General features: G+C 37.1%; 1 long non-coding RNA gene across 1 annotated transcript in view; it reads right to left on the bottom strand.

The window, feature by feature from the left end:
• The window catches only part of LOC140338422 (uncharacterized), a 53,514-nt gene that overhangs the window by 32,433 nt on the left and 1,376 nt on the right, over positions 1-19,705 (bottom strand). Inside the window, exon 2 of the long non-coding RNA XR_011922254.1 lies at positions 15,574-15,629. This is a non-coding gene — a long non-coding RNA (uncharacterized lncRNA). The remainder of the gene's footprint in view (positions 1-15,573; positions 15,630-19,705) is intronic.

The raw sequence follows: 19,705 nt of genomic DNA, 5'->3' as shown, positions 1-19,705 counted from the left end.
GCTAATCAATTGCTATCACCTCACCATTGAGGTTAACATCTCCTTCTGAATCGCGTAGCTGAAAATTAATCGCCTTAATTGGCGTATTCGAGATCTTTGCTCATATTTGCAGGAAACCGGCAGGCGAGTTCACTAGAACTCGGGCCCGACTCGTGGTAATAGAGCTTGCTGACCGGCGCGTACGCGCATTTCATTGATGAATTAGGGCTTGTAGGTCTACCTGGAGGATCTTTAGTACTTTTATGTATTTTTGGTGGTCTATTTAGAGTTGGAAGTCAATGATGTTTTACATTTAGGAAATCATATTTTTTGATTGATGACATTTATCTTCACGATAATAACATAATACTCATTGTAATAACCTGGTATTTTTATTTTTTTTTTTGCCATTCTGTACCACTCCTGATTGTTTATTATCTTTAAACACATCTTTTTGTAGAATGCAGGCTCCATCACTACCACATTCCCAACTTTATCAGCAGATTTAATTATGATATTGGGATTTTTGTTTAGTCCCTTCACAGCTGCTTGTTGTTGTTGTTTATTCAATTACTTCCCTGTTTTTTGTATCTAGTTGATCTGTTTCTAAACTGACTGCTTTCAAAAAAGCCCACAGATTGGAATTACATTGCAGATCTGAAATGTACCAGATCGAATTGGTCCCAAAAAGTTCTCCATTTATTATGGAGTATGTGATATGCACTAGAGAAAATCACTTGTCTTTGAAACATAATTGATTCAAGAAATGAATTTAATTGATAACACATGAATAGGTAGGTGCAAGGTGGGTCTCTTGAGTCCTAATGGCGATATATATAACCCTCCTTAGAGCATGAATCTCACTACTAAGTGTCTCCTTTACCTCCTGTACAAGGTGGCAAAAGTCCTCTTTAGTAGGGATCATCCACACATAATCTTGCCAGGACACATGGGGGGTTAATAATAGGTGCATGTTATACAGTAGATTGAACTTCCAAGCCAGCATAAGGGGCCTGAGTGGGGACCGAGGATTCAGCAGTAAACATCATGGGGGTGACTGTATGAGGGGACACCTGCTTGGGGAGAAGGATCTGGAGGAACTAAACGCCACCATAAGCAGCAGTGTATACCTTAAGGTAGGATTCCCCATCCCCAGTGGCTGCAATCTCAGAAGCACAGGCAGCTGTGGAGGGCATTATATGTAAAGGTGGCCCCGTCTTCAAACTGTGAAACCCTGTATGTGAATCAGGCAGGGGGAAGCCAGCAGTTGCTAGGGTGTACTGGCCCTTTAAATCTCGGGGGGTTGAAGTATAATCCTCGTCCCAGAGCTCAGCAGTGTCTGGGGTGAAAGGTTTAGCAGATCAGGGGGAGGAATCACAGAAAGAAAGCTCCTCTCCTCCTGCTAAAACTGTCAGCCTGGTAGAGGGAGGAGGAGAAGTCCCACCATTCCCCCCATGTAGTGAGGAAGAAGCTGCGGGCGCCATTTTGGTTATGCGGCTTCTGAGAGCTGGCGTCTGCTGTAGAAGCGCCAGGATCGTAAACCGGCGTGTAGCGGAGGCTACCTTGTGGGTCCCGGAAGTCTTGGGATCGCGCTGGTGCTTTTGTTTGCCCATATTGTAGAGTTAGAACAAGCCGGAGTGCGGGGCGGAACACAGCTAAACTAAGGTGCATCCACTGGCGAAGCCATGCGGACATGGCCCCCCCACTTGGTGTCCTTCTGATGAAGCTTACGGGTGAAACGCGTCAAGGGCCTTTAAAAGCAAACTAAACATCAGTGCAGTATCCTAGTCATTTAGTGAAAATTTGTATGTTTAAGAATTATTTTTTTCTATGTTTTTTAACGATAAAAACAATAAATTGCAAATTCTTTTTAAGATTTTAAATTGTGAGTGTTACAATTATGCACTGTAAAACATTTATCATACTTTTGCAAAAAATAATTTGGTAACCTGGTAATTCCCAAAAATGATAACTATGACCATAACCATACAACATTTTTCACTTAATTTGATTAAAACGGAAGCTCAAAACTAATTGTTTCACTATTTGATATGGTCACACAACCAACCCTCACTCTTTGACACATTATGCTTGATTTACAAAATAGGTTTAGACTGTTCACTTAGCGAATTACTATTCTGCAATGTGATACAAAATTCACTTTGTAAAGAATATCCACTCCTTCCTTTGCAAGGAAATAGATTTTTGCTAGCACATGACCACATTCTCTTAGTTAATTGACATAATTCTTGCGGATTAATAGTACTTTTTGTTAAGTAAACAGCCTAAACAAACGGCTAAATAAACAGTAGGGGAGTCTGCTCTTGCTTGGGCATAGGAATCTAGCATCTTTGGAATATCTTCAAATTTTGCTTCTTGTAATACATAAAAAAAATGTCAAGCAAATCTATAACCATAATTTCTGCTACATCTAATTTTTTTTTTCTGGCATCATGCACACACAAATATGTGTAATATAAAATATATATGTCTCTGGATGTTGAAGCTTGACTAAAAATGCTGATCATTTGACACCATATATTATTTGTCATTGTCAAGCCCATTTTTCATTTTGCACTTCTCATTCTTTAGTGTCCAGGGGTGCTCTTATCAGACCCTAAAAACACCTATGCATAATTTTGATTATAATATTTATTTTTCAATAATCTTATGTTCTTATGTCTTATATATATATATTTATATATATATATATATATATATATATATATTTGGGTTCTATTAACAACAACACCGTCTTGTCATTTATAATTTACATAAAATATAGAAATTGTATTGTGGGCACTAAAAAACATTTTTGCATAATGTTTGCATCTCCGGCAGCTTGACCCTAGCGAGCTTGCATTAACCCCTCTGACGTTCTAATTCGGTCATTTTTTTTTCGCAAAAAGCGTTACATTGTTTTGTATAGAAATTTATTTTACATTGTAGGCCTATAAATCTTAGGCATAATCCACCGAAATATGTCCAATATTTATTAAATTTATTAATAAACTTTAAAATGAAAAAAATCTGTTAAAACAAGGGTGCACAAAAATACTGAAAACTGTAATTTAACTGTACAGTAGCATGTATTTTATATATATTAGACTTATTTGTATTGAATTCAATACAGCTATTTTGTTTTGAATCCAATACAAAATTATTTGAGTTTCTTGTTGCGGTTCCCGACTGCACCAACGCATGCTCCAACGTCACTGGGGAAAGGTCATTGCATTAGCCGGCTGAAAATCAGCGGAAGAGGACGCCACCCGAGGATAAGATCTGTCGGGCAGGACGCCAGGGGATGTGATGGGTCAAGGTAAGTGTGCTTTTTTTTATTGTTTTTAGCTACCCCAAGTGTGGCTCGGGCTTTACCGTTTTTTGCATGTTTTTTTTACCCTAGCCACACTCGGGAATACCGCCAGAGGGGTTAAAAGTCATTCTTTCCCTAACAAATCATGCTTTCAAATGGCACACATCTTCTAGTTAACCCTAAATAAAAATGTTTGATGTGTTCAAATGTTTCAAACATATATATTAGCTTAGAAAAAGGCATATTTTTAAATGATCCAATTATTTTGGGTTCTGAAATAGTTAACTGAAACGCTTACGATGCCTGAGCCGAGGATCCGCCATGTTATAAATCCCTGAGTACTGTGACAGGGGAGACCTCACTTTTGCCAGAGGACTAAATCAACCACCCCATGTTTTTGTTTGCTTTTATATAAATATATATATTTATATAGATATCAATACATATATAGATATCTATGATAGATATATAAATACAGTATACAAATATGAAAAGACATACAAACAAACAGCCAAACTTCACGGAATGCACACATCTTTGTCTTTTTTTTGTCTGGGAGGTCTTGTTTGGTGTGTTATCGTAATCTATGTTGCTGCATTTGATACTTTGTTTACTATTTAGCACAATTGTTGCTTTTGTTTTTTAAACTTTGAATGTTTCAATGTAGCCATAATATTTCATTGCAATAATGTGTCTTTATTACCACCTTTAAATGTTTGTTCTGCATAAATATTTTCTAATCCATTTTTCTACCCATGATTGCAAACTGCATATTAGTTTTGTAAGTATTGTTTGAATGCAATATTTCTTATATTTTGGCTTTTTATGGAAGTGTGGGTTTACATCTGTTTAGTGTTTGTGTGTGTGTTTTGTTTATTTTTTATTTTTATTTTGTCAGGTAAATTTAGTGGTGTCTGCGTGGTCTCTATATTTTAATCTGACCTTTTTAAAAATGTGGTTATTTTGAATAAAGTTGTTTTAATAATGTTTTTGTTGTTTTTTTTTATGTGATCTCCTTTACAATCTCCCAGGATCTTTAACCTCGGGTGATCCAACAGACCTACAATTTAACAAGTAAAATTGCGATTGTTTTTGAGCATTTCATTTATTTAAATTGTTGAAAGGTCAAAAACAGCATAATTGTCTTATTAAAACTCCCAGTGTTTTATGTGCATTGTTGTGTTCCAATGCGAACCTGCTATGTGTGCATAAACTGTGTTCCCCAGCAGCTCAAAACCGCCTGCCACTTTTGCAGAGAAGCCGCATATTCATTCGGGTAAGTTTTTTTTTTTTTTGTGTATATTGTTTGTTTTGCTTCATGTGTACATACATGCATATATGTGTGTATACATTTAAATGTGTGTAAATATGCATATAAAAGAAAAATTATAGGAAGAAATAGGCAAAAAGGTTTTTTTGGCATATTGCTTAACACTTGCTTAACACGTATGTAATTCAAATTGAAAAGATTGCCGGTTTCTTCCTATGATTTCTGATGTCATTTGCTTGGTTCAAAGCTAGTGTAAGACTTTAAAGGAAAGAGTGCAGCCTTCTCTTCTTCTTGATTTTTAAATGTTCATACCTTGACATGCACATATTTAGATTTGGGCAAACATTGCTTATGCAGCCTGAAAAGCAGGAAAAATACAATACAGCACCATCTAGTTGCCAACAAAACATGATTTAACATGCTGCTTAACACATCCAAATAATTTAATCCATTCTGTAACTGGATGATACCATCGCTTTGCTGGGAACCTCTGGCAAGCCTTTGGAATGTCACATCACAGATTACTGTACATTCATGAATGATATTGCTTCCTGTTATAGAGGAATCCACCAATATGTGCTTCCACTACCAAGCTAAGGTGATGAAGTGAATATATAGTGGGACAAGGTCTAAAATGGCATTCAAACTACATAAACACCCTGAAAAACTATTTGAATCATGTAAAAACCTAAATAATGCATACAATCCAGAATTTAGGAGTGCTTGACCCTGCTTGTGAGCTTGTCAATAAATGTGGTTTGTGTTGGGCTTGGCAACCTGGACCTCCTTCCATCACCATCAGGTGTGTTAGTGCAACTGAGCTGGACAGCTAATTGACAACCTGTTTGGGCAGGAAGTGGAAGTGTGCTTTTGTATACTGTAGGGCTAAGATCGGGCAGCACAGCACAATGAGAACAAACCTATAACAATATTACAAATGAACAGATGAGTTGTGTAGAACAGAGGCAGCAAATCAACGTGAGTGAAGTCTGTTAAAGGAAAACCACAGCCTATTCAGCAAATGTGAGACTATTAAAATAAAAAAAAACCATGACAATTTAATCAGAAAAGGAATACTTACATATTACATTCACATAGCAATATGTGAGAATTTGACTTTTAGAATGGGACAAAAGCAACAACGGGGGTCAAGTACCAGTTTGGAGTGGAAACTATGCATAAATTTGTACTAATTATTCATGGATAAAATATTAAAACCTTGAATAACAATGATTACACATACTTTGTAAAAAAACAGGTAGAAGAATTGCTAACCAATAGAGACCATAATTTTAAAACAGGCACAAAAACATTGCAGCAACAGATGAAGCTAACAATAATGAAGATTACAAAAAGTCACATCAATGCATACCATACAAAGCCAAACTAACCTAAAGCCAAACTGACCTTTTGATGTTCAAACTAAGCATCAGAATGGACAAGAAGGGTGATTGATGTGACTTTTAACACAACATTGTTGCTTGCAGGTGGTTGAGTATTTTACAACTGCTGACCTGCTGGGATTTTCACACACACCATGTCTAGGGTTTACAGACATTTTGCTGAAAAAATGGAAACTATCCAATGAGTCGCAGTTCTCTGCTTGAAAATGTCTTGTTGATGCCAGAGATTAGAGAATGACCACACTAGTTTAAGCAACTGTAAATCATACCTACTTGTTACAACAGACGTATGCAGAAGAGCTTCTCTGAGCATGTAACATGTAGAACCTTGAAGCAGATAGCCCACACCAGGGGCCACTCCTGACAGCTAGGAACAAGCACATGAGGCCACAATTCACAAAGACTCAAATAAATTGGACTTGGATTTTTGGATGTGTCATTTGGATGGTAGGGTCAGAACTTGGCATCAACAACATGGAAGTAAAGATCAATCCTGCTTTGTATCAACTATTTAGGGTTGTGGTGGTAAATGGTGTGTGTGGGGTACATTATGGGCCCCTTAGTACCTACCTTAGTATTGTTGCATGATCACCCCTTTCTAATCGCAGTGTACCCATCTTTTAATGGCTATTTTCGACACTATAATATGCCATGTCACATAGTTTGGATCATCCTAAACTGATTTCTGAAGCATGACAATGAGTTAACTGTTAAAAAAGGCCTCCACAGTCACTAGATCTGAATCTAATAGAGTGTCTATGAAATGCAGTGTCGATGAGATTCTCATCACATGCCGAATCCCCGGATGTGCCACGAGGGACGCCAGCAGAGGAAAGGGCCAGACCATTTAAAAACCTGACACAAGGAGAGCATACTAAGGATTAGCAGGGAAACTTATCCTGGAACCAAATCCTAATAGGACAGGGGTACTGACCCTTTTGCAAAAAATCGTCCACTTAACATTGGAATACGTATGACAATAGAAAATTACTAGTTTGGAAAACATGGCATTAATAGCCTGTACCAAATTAATATAGGATACCTGCACTGATGGATCATGTGACTCATTTATCCAGAAAATAGACATCTCTATTGATAGCAGCCTAATGAACTCCTGATGAAGCAGACTTTGTTCTGAGAAATGCGTCAATATATCATTAGCCTATTCATTATGTACTAACCTCTGGATTTATTATGTACCAACTTTTGGATTTTTGTGATGTTTTTAACCAAGTTTTATGAATTTTAAATTATTAAAGCATTGGATTATTTCTAAATATATTGTTTGAGGTGTTCACAAAAATATTATATGCTTTAAAAGTCCCAAGGCCAATGACCCAGCCAAAACAAAGTGTCTTGCAATCTATGAGATTCTCATCAAGATTGTGCAGCTAAAAAATCATCAACAACTGTGTGATGCTCTGATGTTAATATTGACCAAATGTTTGTAGCACCTTATTGTTTGTATAAACTGATATAAATGTTGTATGAAAGCCAAGTAAAGCCAAGTAAGCCAAAGTAAAAGAAGAATTACATTCAAATTACTATCATTTTCAGTGGGAACAGTGTTGTCGGTCACCATTTCTTTTGCTAGTGATAATTTGTTGGGCCCAACAAGCCATAGTTTGCCCATGCCTATATCATAAAGAATTAAGACAGTTCCGAAGCAAAAGGGGGTCCAACCTAGGGCCACCTGGAATGAATTTCCTAAAAGTAATTTGCTATTTGTTAGCAAATGTTTTCAACCCTGGACCAGATCCATTCCAGGTTTGCTGAATCACCCTGGTTCACTAATGAAAATGTCCATCCTTTTTAAATCAGGCTCATTGTGTATGAAAACAACAACAAATTACTCCCAAAATGCTGCTTTGACACAGTGGTGAAAGTTGAGCAGATTTTATAGTATTTTTTTTTTCTTGAAAGGAACTGTTGCCATTGAGTCCTATATTACAAGTTCAATTGCTCTGAAATGGCAACCTTGTGTGTGAAATTAATAAATTAAATGTACAGTTGAGTTTAAATTTAATTTCTGTTTCAATTGTGTGTGTATACAGAACAAGGCAGAGACTCTGTTAGCAACAAATCCTAAAGAAAATATATTTCAGTTAAAAAGCTACATAATGAGTTTAGAATGCAGTTCAGTTTAATAAAAAAAGACAGTTTTGGTTTATAGTAGCGTTCTTTATCAACAGAACTGTAAAACTTCTTAGTAAAGCTAAATTTTAGTTAAAATTTGAAAAAATAATGTTAAAGCAGTTATCTACATGAACTACATTTTTTTCTTCCCTTAAAATGTGTATGGGTGCTGTGAAGTTAGGACTTCTGTTAGCTTTTGTTTTTGTTAATGTCCCAAATAAGGAAATTATCGCTAATTGCCCTGGTGACTACTATCGCGAATACTAAAAGTGAAATAAAATCCAAAATTGTATGTTGGCACTGAAACAGAAATAGATTGAAAATATTCTAATGGAGACACTAGCAAGATTGATTGCAATTCCCAAATTCTGATTTATGTCAGAATTGCAGCACAAATTTCAGTTTTACAAATTTTGACCTTTACATTTTATTCAGAATTTCGTAGCCTTAGGGTTAACTTGACCTATTTAACAATGTCCCAATAGAAAAAAATGTAATATAATTTTGTTAAAGTAAATGTTAAAGAGGTTGGTATAGACTTTTTTTAAAAGTTGATCACTTTTAAACTCATTAAACTTACAGATAGAATAGGTTTTTATCCTAAGTTAGCCAGAAACATTTTTTACAAATTACACCTTTACACATTCACAAAATATACTGCAGAGAAATCTATTGCAATATATTGCAAAGGGAAGCTTATTCCTTTTCACTAGAGACATTGGACACTTACTTGTCTGCATCCTTAAAAACTTTACTAAAAAATACCACCTGTTATTGCAAATCAGGCTCAAATTTATCATGAAATGGGGATTGTCACAAGTAACTAGGCTGGCCTAGTTTAGTGTTTCTCAACTTACAAAGAAGATCTTTCATTCCCAGCTACCACTGAACGACCTTCCCATCCTAGCAAAAAGCTCCCTTTCTTCAAAGTGGGAAAAACATTGAACCATTAAGATGGCAGAACTCATGGTAATATGTAGCAGCAGGGAAAGTATAGTAAAACTCTTAAAAGGGTCTTTAACACCCTCCCACAAGCCCTCCACTGGCTAGTTAACATTTTTTTAACATAACTTTAGTGTTAACATAACTTTTACTGTTCTACAAAAAAACAAAAAAAAAAACAAAGCGATAATTATAAATTTACTCATAGTAAAGAGAAAGTGAAGATTTCAGCAAATATGGCTGCTGATCTTTTGATATTTCATCTTTATGTTAAACAGGCCTCATTTAAATATATAATGTTTGTTGGGTGCAGGCTACAGGTCAAAAAAAGGTTGACTTTGTGTCAATATACTGCAATGAAATAGGTATTTAAAAAATTAATTTACTAAAGAAGTTTGAGCTTAGTAAAGTGAGCATTCATCTTTTAACACATACCCTAAGAAATATTAAGAACCTATCCTAGCAAATCAAGTGAAACTTTGATTATGTCAGCTATTCAATCATGGGCAAGCAAAAATGAATGATGCTACAGTACAACTTAAAGCGTACCTAAATTCAGAATTTTTACTTTACATATAAGGGTAGATAACCCTTTTATTTAAAGAAAAAAATTTTGTTTGTTAGTGTTTTCTGCCTAGACGATCAAGAATAAATGGGAGAGCAGAGCCTCCCAGGATACTTACGTCCTGGGAGGCTCTTGGCTGCTCCTTCTGCGCATACCCGAGCATGTGCAGAAGAAGCCTTTTCATCAAATAGGGGCATTGTGGAAGAACTGTGCAGACACTCATACTCCGCGGCCGGAAGAGAGTGTGCCTAGGAGCACGCGGGCACCTGGCACCCCATATAAACTCCCAACATTTTGCGTTGCAAAAATTGCATATTTTGAGCAGGTATAGCGCTTGGTAAAACCCTTATTGGGTATAGAAATTTAGGTAGTGTTGGATTGCCCAACATGAGTGGCATGACATTAGCACTCATATTTAAACTGGCTGTTGGTGGAACTTGATGGGGGTTGACTCTGAAAAGCCTCTGGGAATGAAACTAACAGAATGATTACAGTGGGAGGTTGATACCAAGCAATCACAAAAGGGATAAAATCTATGTGAGCAGGAATATCCTGCCAGGTGTGTAAACATCACTGTTATCGGATGACATCAAAAAAGACAGGACCAACTCAAAGGACTTGCCCTCAATACAACAGCACCACCTACTGGGGAATATCAGCAGACACCTGGGAGCAGGGTGTTTCCAGAGTTGGGAGGACACCTGAGTAAGGGGTGGATGCATGGGTGTGGCAGGATGTGGCCAGGGGTCCTGGAGATGTATAAGAAGGGACAACAGCCACAAATCGTTGTCTTATTCTCATAGCCTCCTATTTGCTTATATACATCCTATGCCTCTTCCCCCAAATCTCCCATTCTCTTATATACATCCTATGCCTCTTAGACCTCTCTTTCTCTTACTCTCTTTTTCTCTCAAAGGTGCAGGATACAGACTCTGCGTAACGTATCCTTTTACTTTGTCTATGTGATTATTATTTAGCTTAATTAGAATAATTGTTGATTACTTGTTAGTTTTGTTTTTTGTTAATAAATATCTTGGTATTTAAGATCTGTGTGATTATTAAGCTAATAGAGACTTAGTGAAGATACAGTCTTTCAAGAAAAGGGATAAGGGAAACAGGAATATTTCTTACAGGTAGTCATGACATCTTTATAGACCCTATGTGCCCTAGCCATAAAATTTGGTACCGTTTACAGGCTTCTGGTAGTCCAATAAGATGTTTCACTAGATGAGGATTGTTGGTGGAGTACAGGGAGTTGGTGATGGCAAGATAAGAATGCCCAAATTACTGAGCCTTTGAGACTCCCATTGAAAAGGACTCTTTTATGGCCATCATCGTTTCCTGTGGCAGAGTGACATTACGTGCCTTGCATTTAGAGGTGCTGCAAAACCTCCATCAAGTTAGCCAGGGATACCAGTGGGGCGGTCAGACTGAGAAGGATTTCATCCGCAAACAGGCAAAGCTTGTGCTGCTTGCCATTCACTTTGAGGCCCTGAATATCTCTGTGCTCCCCAATGGCTATTGCCAAGGGTTCCACTGCCAGTTCAAAAAATAGGGGTGAAAACAGACAACCCTCCCTGGTACCCCGGCTTTAGGAGAGGAGTAAGGAGAGGTTACCCATGCACAAAAGTTTGGACCGAAGCCCCATTTTCCCAGGAGGTATACCAATGAATGTATTTTTCTTGTTTGTTGGTTTCTTACATGGAAAACATTTTTTTTAGTGTGCTTCAATCTTTGATATATTAACCACCCTACCGCTAAACCCGACCTTGGTTCGGGTTAAAAAAAATTACAATTATCGATAAACCCGAACTTTTCTCACTGTATGAAAATACAGTGAGAAAAGTTCGGGTTTATCGATTACTTACCTGGTCCCGCTGTGATCATCCAGCGTCGTGTTCAAGCGTCGATCTCCAGTGTCGGGTGCCTTCTCCGAGAAGAAGCCAGCCAGCTTCTTCTCCGTCCGTAGCGTGTACGTGTCCTTCGGTGATGACGTCGGCGCGTGTGCGGGAAATTCAAATTGAAACTCATTCAAACACATTTTGTACTGGATTGATCACAAACTCCTGTATCCAATCCAATACAAAATAATTAAAAATAAATACAAAGTATGTAATTGGTAAATTCAAACTCTCATTTTGTATTGGATTGAATACAAACTCCTGTATCCAGTCCAATACAAAATAATATAAAATAAATACAAAGTATATAACTGGTAAATTCAAACACTCATTTTGTATTGGATTGGATACAAACTCCTGTATCCAATCTAATCCAAAAATAATGGAAAATATATTTATGTGGTTTTGTCTATAGGTATGTGACGTTGGACACTAGGGAGGTGTTTTAGAAAAATATCGTATCATCGCATTTTCAGTATTTTTCATTTATTTATGAATTCTTGTTTAAGCTGATTTTTGTGTCTTTAATTTTATTAAAAGTAATTTTTTTTTTTTTTTACATGATTGTGTTTTAAACCTTTTTTATATTCATGATATCTACTAGACCCTTGTTCGGACATATTTCTGTAAGTTACAAGTCTACAATTTAAAAAAAAAAAATTTCATGAAAAACAGTGTACCGCTTTTGGAACAGAAATCTAGACATCAGTGTAACACCCAGGTGGTTAATAACTATTTGCAGGAAAGCGCTGTTAACCCTCCTGAAGTAGCTTCAGGTTTGAGATGTGTAGGGTGTACCGTCCTAAGGAATTGTTCTGACGCTGCAATGTATTATTATGAGGTAATTTTGTTCTTATAATGAACAACATGTTCTGTGGGGTGTTTGATGCCATCTGGATTTTTATTGCTTATATTTATTAAAGTTACTTATTTTTTTTATATATCCCTGAATATGACTTACTAATTGGCCTGTTTTAAAACCCCCTATTTTTTTACCTTTTATATTTGTTGGCTAATTATACTTTGGGGCCTTGGCCTGTTCAACACACTGTGTGACATATGTATTATTAACCTAATTTTTCTACAGTTATACATATTTGTGGATATGCAAATTCAGCAAAACGCATTGCAACATGTTCAGTGTAATCAAGCACTCTGACTCAACATACTATTCCCACTTTAGTGCCTTGTTATGCACTATTGTTTGTGCCTGCTGGTTATGATGCTGTTCATACATTGGAACTTTGTTACTCCTACTTTCTATACTGTAGTGACACCATTAATGCCCAAAGGATTTCACTTCATAAAATGACTTATTCTGAATGGCTCCACTGTATATATATGATATCTATAATTCAGCTCCTGGTCTCTAAAATGAGGGACCTGTAGAAATGTAACCTGTGTGTGTTACACAGATGGGTCAGAAACAGATGGCTAATTTCTATTTAATATATTAATACCTCTTATTAAATACATCCAGGAAAATGAATGCATTAGCTACAACGTCAACATTTGGTGATATAATAATTATAAATAATTTGAAATAGTTTAATGCACATAAATGTGTGCAATATGCAGTTAAATAGTCACATTTGTGTTTGTTATGGGGACCTGCTCACTAATGATAGTGAGTTCTGTATATGCAAAGTATTAGGTAGTTAGACTTTTAGTAAGTTTATTAAGCAAATGACACACAACAGGCATTACAAGAGATATTGCATTGTAATAGTCTTTTTAAGGTAAATAATGTAGGGGATGTGATAAACAAATAGTGTGAGATTCAGGCTTGCTATGCTGTAACACTGGGAAATATATGGTACCTTGGATAATACTAGAGAGTAATTAGTGGAATGAATTGATATTTTTATATGCAGCAATATGTGTCAGCTACAGCACTGGGAATTAGGCTGATTCTTCCACTGGGAAATCAGATGAGGCATTAGAATAAGCTTTACAGAAGCATGAAATTCATTGAAGACATTGGCTAATTAATGGTTATTATAAATATTTACATATTGCAAAATTAAACGTTTAAATTATAGAAACTTGCTGATATTGTAGAAACTGCATGACAACTCATTCAGATTAGGAAAAAAAAAATATTTAGATTTACAGAAGATGTTTGTGATCGTGGAAGGGGTTATCATCCATATGTGTTGTTAGAAGCTCATCTGTCCGGCGACTCCGTGCTGTGTGCCATCACAGTATAAAACACTGTTTATTCTGACCAGCGATGTCACAGGAAGGAGTGATCATTTTAGGTGAAAATAATTTTGAGTAAAAAGCATGCGCAGTATAGAGCATATTAGGTACTGATGTTTTACGATTAATTTGCTGTATATTTTGTTTGGATTGCATGTTTTTTTTTTAAAAAGCGGGAGTACTTTTCTCTTTGAATGGGAGAATGGGAGAGTATTACGTTATGCTTCATCAAATTTCTCAATGTAATGTTGTTTATGACAAGCTCCTTAAGCAGATGGAAAATCTTGCTTTCTCTGGCCTAGTATTTGTCACCTTATACCAAGGAGGAGAAATAGACATAATTCAAGTAAATAATCTATATGTAACACCAAAAGATGTGCACTTTTTCCTTTCCAGATACTGTGACAAAGTTGCTTTCCTGATTTAGGTTTAAAATGAGTTTGGAATTTGGAATGGGAAAAATACATTTTGTGGCACTCTCAGTCCAGCACCACATGAGCGAGGAGGTTCCATGTACCTGCCAGCAATTTTCACCTTAGGTGAAGACCAGTGTTATGCTTTTTACACAGGAATGCCCACGTATTGCAGGATTTGTAATGTCAGATGTCTGCCCAAAGAAAAACCATTGCAGACAGCCAGGTCATGAGGCAAACAGTAAAAATGTGGTGGTATGTAATAGCTGTGGAAAAGCTGGGCATAACTTCAGAAATTGTACTGCCAGGAAAACATATGCGGACATGTAGAAAAAGTGTGAGACACCTGCTTTTGATGTTTTATGATACTCTCTTAAAGAGCTGGATCCTGACCAAGCCATCTGTGGAGAGGTAACCAGAAGTGGAGGAGGCTCAAGGCAAAGGAAATATATCATTCTCTGCACCATCTCCAGCGGATCACACCACTCCTGTCATGGTGGAGGCTGCGGCAGTAGAACCTAGCAGCGTGGAGAATGCACCAGCAGTAGAGGCCCGGGCTGAGGAGTCCACAGAGACTACCTCGATCCCAGGTGAGTCACAAGTACAACTAAGTTTTGTAGCAAATGACAATATGTCCATTTGTGTCTCAGCAACAAATACATAAGATATCACAGATATCACAGTCTCAGATTCTGAAACATCCAGTGTAAAATCCATTGTCTAGAAGATATATCGGATACCTAGCCAATTACATGAATGTGCTAAAAATTACATCCCTCAATGTGAGAAGTATAAGGAGACCGATCAGGGAGGGTTGCCTCTTTTGATTTTCTCTTCTATAATGACTGTCACATTGTATGTTTGCAGGAGTGCAATACTGACCACCACAACAATTACAACCAACTGCGAGAGGCCTGGAAATATGGGACTTCCTGCTGGTCAGGTGACAACGAGAACCGGGCAACAGGTTTGAATACTCGTTAAGGGTCCAGATGTAAAAATAATATCCTTTTCTGATTTAGTACATAGTAGAACTTTGCTGGCCACTCTCAACTACCAGGGGAAAGAGTTTAAGTTTTTAAATGTCTATACTCCAGTATCAAAACAGGAACGGGAGGATTTTTTTACCCATATCAAGCCTTTTCTTACAGGATTTTCTCCTGTGGTGATTTCAATTGCTTGCTTTCAGGAGAGGCCAGATCCTCAGGTAGTTCTACAAATTACGGAAAAACATTGAAACAACTTCAGAACCTGACTGAGGACTTTACACTTATAAGAGGTGTGGTCTAAATTACATCAAGGAGACCCTGGATACATCTGGGGCAGCACGGTTAGAAAAATCACAAATTGATTTTGTCTTCTATGGTAAGACGGTGTCATCTGCTAAAATGTCGCTACATGACAGCATTTTTTCAGATCATAAAATGCTGACAGTAGAAGTTCACTTACCTAGTTGTCCAAAGGCTCAGGAGTTTGGAGGTTGAATACCAAGCTCCTGGAAGATCCTGCAATAAGGACAGAGTATGTATTGACATAAAAAAAATGGAGAAACCAAATACAAAATTCCCTAACATCATGGAGTGGTGGGATGATATGAAAAAAAGACCAAAGTTTTTTCATAAAGAAGGGCATTCTGTAAACCAAAAAAAGAATTCAATGGTTTAAAGAATTAAACATGCATTTACAAACCAATAATAAGCTACAACAACTGGGTATAACCATGACAGAACAAATTAGCAACATTTAAAATGAGGCCAGCAGATTATTCATAATTCTAAAGTGGAGAACCTGGAAAAAAGAGAACAGTACTCCCGCATTTAAAAAAAGAAAAAAACATGCAATCCAAACAAAATATACAGCAAAATAATCGTAAAAAATCAATACCTAATATGCTCTATACTGCGCATGCTTTTTACTCTTAAATTATACTACTACTTATACTACTATTATAATACTTAAATTTTTTTAATCTAAAATGATCAGTCCTACCTTTACAAAAAAACTTTTGTAGTGCCATCAGCCAGCAACTCATTGTTTCTGATCATCAGGACCTTTGTGTTTGTCCTGAGAAAAAGGAAGTCTTGTGTGTTCTAAAAAGGTTTGCAAAAAATAAATGCCAAGATCTGGATAGACTGCCAGTAGAGTTTTATTTAAGTTTTTGGGATTTAATTAAAAAGATCTATGCTCTGTTTTGCAGAATGCTTTCCAGAAAAATATGGTGCTGGTATCATGGAAAAAAGGTATTGTAACCCTAATGCCAAAAAAAGGGGACTTGACTAACCTTGAAATTGGGGACCCATCACATTACCTAATGTGGATTATAAAATCTTTGCTAAATTATTGGTATGTCGCCTCAGAAAGAAATTAGTTATACATCATGATCAAACATGTGGTATACCTAGACGTAGTGTACATGACAGCCTAAATCTTGTTAGAGATGTATTATTATATCAGCAGAGCAGGAAACAAGGAGACAGGAGGGTTGCCCTACTCTCGTTTGACTTTCAGAAGGCCTTTGACAGGGTCTTACATGAATATCTGTTGCAGGTAGGCAGGTATTGAAACAAATTAGCTTTTCATCTTTGATCATAAGTCAAATCACCTCTTTATACAGGAATGTCTCACACCAGGTCCTCATCAATGGCCACCTGTCGGATCGAGTCAACCTGATTTTGGGGGTAAAACAGGGGTGTCCACTGTCACCCCTGCTTTTGCCTTGGAACCTTTACTCTCTTGCATCCCTTAGGATGAGGTAATAAGGGGCATTCCCCTTCCAAGGGGCAGCAGAAATACAGTTAGGGTAACTGCTTACATGGACGATGTAACAATTATGAGTAAGTCTGAAACATTGTTAAATAGAGCTATTTTCCAAACCATTTTTTTCTAGGATGGCTCTGGGTTTAAACTAAATTTGAGAAAATGCAGTTGCTTAACAATAGGTGACTGGCAACAACATCAGCTACCAAACTTCACCTAAATACTTGGAATCTTCTTTGATAAAAATAACAATGGAACAACAAGCTGGGAGATTGCTTAAAGTAAAATAAAAAAAGGACTAAATTTTGGAGCTTGAGGAAACCTACTCTGGAATGTATAGTTTTGATTATAAAGTCAGTACTGTTGCCACTAATCTAATACTTGTTACTTGAGCATTGTATATCCACCAGGTGACAGAACCTTGTGAAGTGTGATCAGGCTATTGTTTAGATTTTTCTGGAATTCCACGGCTGAGAAGCTTAAAGGGGAAAATATCTATAGAAAGAAAGAACATGGAGGTAAAGATGGTCCTAATCTCAAAATCTTTCTATGGAGCAGCTACTTCACCTTTTGTCTCAAAAGTCTTAAGCGTAAATAAAACAACTGGATTTACTTCTTAAAATATGCCGCTGGACACATTTTTAGGAGAAGAGGGTGGCATCACCCCTCACAAAATCCACTGGTGTTTATCTTTCCATCCAAACAATATGAAATCTTAGAAAAATGTATTCATCTTTTCAATCTTCAAAATTGTGAAAAAAAGTATATTAAATGGATTCACAAAAACTGGAGGCGGCATATCCAAATCAACAATAGACAGCCAAAATAGCGGACTTCACTAGCGAAATATAAAAAAAAATCTGGACGCATGCAAATGAAACCTTTTTATCAAATAAGCTGAAAGATCGAGCCTGGCAAACAATACAGGAATGTCTTCCACTCAGAGCCTTCCAGCACAGGAGGGGCTTTGTAATTAGTGCTATATGTCCCAGAGTAGGTTGTACAGCAGAGGAAACACCTATTCCACCTATTTTGGAATTGTGCATACGCAAGACAAGTGTGTATGTCAATAGGTTCTTTACTGAAATTCCTTACAGGCCTTAACAGATTAGATCATGAGGTGGTGCTTTAGGCTGTACACAATTGGTACCAAAAGAGAAAGGCAGGTTTGTATGGGTTACTACAAATTGTGTTAAGTTTGCTTTTTGAAAAATTAGAAACATCTTTATTTAAAAGTGATCTCATTTCAGAGCAAGAGTGTATTGATTATGCTCTTAGCAAAATGTATGAATTCTATTTATTAGATTGTAAACAAATGAGTAAAGTGAAAGCTTTAAGTACTTGGTGCATCCTCATGTGACACAATTTTTTAATAGTAATAAAAAAGGTCACTGTAATATGTCAAAACCAAGAAATATCTTGTTGTATTATGCCATTTTTGCCTTTGCTACCCATACAGAAAATGTTGGTTAAATATTATATTTACCAGTAAATACTTTCTTTAGGGATAGTGTTATTGTTGGAAATTTTAATCTGCAAGAAAATTTGCATGTTTTGGTTTTCTTTTATTTTAGCCTTCTGATATAAAAAGATACAAAGATGTGATAAAAAGTGGTAATACTGAAAAACTGCAGGTGGAGGGTCCAGAGGCCTCTCCTCAGGAGGAGGGTAATGTTAGGAGAGGCTCAACTGTACGGCGAATACATGCTGTGAGCCATCGCAGTATAAAACACTGCTTATTCTGTCCAGCGATGTCATTTGCAGCAGCCAGGAAACTAAGATAGCAGCAACCCGTGCTTCCCTTTAGTAGTGCAGCCTGATGTTTTTAATGGCATCCCCAGCATCCATTGTTAGGATGTACACAGCTCAGGGGGATTCTAGAAGCTGATTAGCTCCTGACTATTGGCTGCTGGGACTTTATAGCCACTCTGCTCCCAGTCACCAGTGCCTGTTGTAGAGTGTGTTTCGTCTGATTTACTGTTACTGACCCTGCCTGTTTCTGACCTTGCGAGCTTATGCTGCCTTGACTGAACATTGCCTGTGACCCGGACTGATTGTGTTTTGCCCTTGTGTACTTCGTTTGGTGGATGGATATTCTGTGTATGACCTCTGCTCTGTATGACTTAGCTCTGTTGGAATCTTGGTACCTGCTTGGTGCTTTATCAGTGGGCTCCTGGCTTGCTGCCCCCCCATCCCAGACACCATCTCTTGCGCAGTAAGTCCTGCGAGACGCAACCAGTCTCCCAAGGTTGAGTGGGGGCTTGCTATAGGTGAAGACTGCAGTGTTAGATTGGGGGACTAGTGTCTGTTGAGGACTGGTGCTGACTAGGGCCTTACATGTGTATTTTGTGCATGAATAGTGAATGTAAACCCTAAAAACAAACTCCCATTTTTCTACTTTTTTGGTCTTAAATTTTTCGAATAGATAGCTGCATGGGAGAGTATTATAAATTGAACCACATCCTTCTCGTGTAACAGCAACTACTAATTTCTAAAGTTTTTTAAGGGAGTTTTATGGTGCTCATCACAAAGATTTCTTACACATACATGATAGCCAATCAACAAATAATCAAAGTACTGGTATGATGTTATTCAATAAGCTTTTACAGTCCTTGATGCGTTTCCCCCGTAGGCTTCATCAGAAGGACACATTTTTAATACCGTATTTTTCGGCGTATAAGACGCACTTTTTCTTCCCCAAAACTGGGGGGGAAAAGTGGGTGCGTCCCATACGGTGAATGCAGGTTTAAAAAATAATTAAAACCGGTAACATACTTACCCGATACCGCGATCCTGCGTGCTTCTCGTCTTCTCTCCTCTCCTC

The sequence above is a fragment of the Pyxicephalus adspersus genome, chromosome 1 (assembly GCF_032062135.1).
Source record: "Pyxicephalus adspersus chromosome 1, UCB_Pads_2.0, whole genome shotgun sequence".
Lineage (NCBI taxonomy): Eukaryota > Metazoa > Chordata > Amphibia > Anura > Pyxicephalidae > Pyxicephalus > Pyxicephalus adspersus.
The sequence above is the reverse complement of the archived record's forward strand: the minus strand, read 5'-3'. Positions and strand labels throughout refer to the sequence as shown.